Here is a 1,995-nt window from a genome sequence, read left to right as displayed (position 1 = left end):
TCATTGGTAGATCTATCAGTGGGTCTACAATTCTGACGTCTAGGAAGGGATGGGGATATCCTTCGTGTAAATTGATTATCATCACTAATGCGAGAAATGCAATGTAACGTGTTTTCGTATAATGCAATATTAAATTTTAATCTTTGGGGCTGGATTCTGGTGACATTAATTCTGTGAGATTCTGTGAGCTCAAGGAAAAAGCAAAATTATCGAAAGGGATTAAAATAGCCGACGAACGACGCAGCGAATTCCATGTAAGAAAACTCCAGAGAACTAACGAGTTGTCGGAAGTTACAGCGACGAGGAATTGCATCCATCAAAATCATCAACCTATCGTCATATTCTATACAAGTAAAGTTGTTTATTTTTAAAACTTTTTATTACTTCTGATTTTCTTTCACAATGGAAGCCTCTGTCACACACATTTTAAGTGATCTGAAGCTTAAGTGGCAAATCTTCAAGGATCAATTAATACGTTTTAAGAATATAATCATAACTTATCAAGAAAAAAGAGCATTGGGAATATTAACCCTTTTGTTCCTAACGGCGAATATATCCGGCATACACAATAGGATCCACAGAAACGTACGCCAGATATATCCGGCATGCACGATCTGGCGCACAGAGACGTACGTCGATGAAAGCCGGCAACATTCGCGACTTATTTTTTGAATAGCAATGCCTCTTATGACCGTCGCGCAGATTATTTGACAAAAGGAATAAAGCACACAATCATATTTGTTCGAATCATATTTGTTCTACCTTCATTTTTTTTAATACTATTAGGTCCTATAAAGCAATAGACAATTAACGAGAATAGGACAATACATATCATACTGAATTAAATTATTAATCGCTATATATTATTCTTTCACTATTTTCAATTGTTAGACTCTTTATACCATTAATAAGTCCTTTATACCATTAAATAAGTCTTGTATGTAGAAGTTATGAATATATTGTTTTAAAGAAAAGTTCTTTTTCTTCCAAGATAAACTATCCACGCGCAATGTGTACACTTTCGGCACGCAGTCCAATTTAGTGGCGGCGCTACGGTAGATCAAAATGCCGCAAAAGGTTAAAACTAAAATTATATGAAGATTAAATGAAGAAAGTTTTTGTTAAATTTAGTAATTGACATTATAGAATTATGATGACATAATTGACATTGTAGAATTACTTTCCAGACAAAGAGGTGTATTTAGATGAGACATTCGATATTGATGACGATTACATATACACAACGTCGATCGCACAAGAGCTTGTAGCCGAAGTAAAACCGCAATCTGCAACTCCCGTTCAATCGCAAACGGAGCTGACAATGCATCAAGCTCCTTCTGATCTAAACAAAGATCCAACAATGCATTTATCACGAATTGTACTATTCATTTTTCAATGGCCGACATGAAGAATAGCTTGATTTCGCGAATCAATTTGAGTTATCTGTTCACGACAATCACTCTCTCAACGACTATAGACGGTTGAATTATTTAACCTTAGCTGCAAGGTGAGTCTGTGTCAACTATCGCATTTTTATCAAACAATCAAGTTTAATAGAGGAACGCTACTTAAACGCGATATATGAATTACAAAAAGTGCAAAGGGCATCATACATAAAAACAGCTCAGTTTGTAAATGCCGAATCGCATATCTTATTCTAAATCGTTCAATGTAATGAGTCGACCATTGCGCGATACGATACTTATTTATATCTTAGTTTGTAATGTATTGACAAATACACAGATATTAAGTCATTTGAAGATTCTATTTCTTTAATTCTTTATCTTTAATCTTTATTAAACGTTATCAACGTGTGACTGAACAAGATTAAAAACGACTGTCTGCTTCCGTTTTCTCCAAAATAGGCAAAAGAAGGCTGCATACTTTTTGTAAAAGATTAATTCAGTTAATTCAGTATCCTGTTTTATAGAAAATAGAAATATGAAGTGGAGAAATGAAAGTCATTGACAATTATTCAATTTTCCACCAAATATA

The 1,995-nt window shown here is 34.0% G+C and overlaps 1 long non-coding RNA gene across 1 annotated transcript; it reads left to right on the top strand.

Moving 5' to 3' along the window:
• The first annotated feature begins 229 nt into the window (after window positions 1–229).
• LOC122638092 lies at window positions 230–1,754 on the top strand. Its single transcript, XR_006329346.1, has 2 exons — window positions 230–351; window positions 1,188–1,754. It is a non-coding gene; the product is annotated as an uncharacterized LOC122638092 (long non-coding RNA).
• Window positions 1,755–1,995: the final 241 nt, after the last annotated feature.

This window comes from Vespula pensylvanica, chromosome 2 (assembly GCF_014466175.1).
Source record: "Vespula pensylvanica isolate Volc-1 chromosome 2, ASM1446617v1, whole genome shotgun sequence".
NCBI classification, from domain to species: Eukaryota; Metazoa; Arthropoda; class Insecta; order Hymenoptera; family Vespidae; genus Vespula; species Vespula pensylvanica.
The sequence above is the reverse complement of the archived record's forward strand: the minus strand, read 5'-3'. Positions and strand labels throughout refer to the sequence as shown.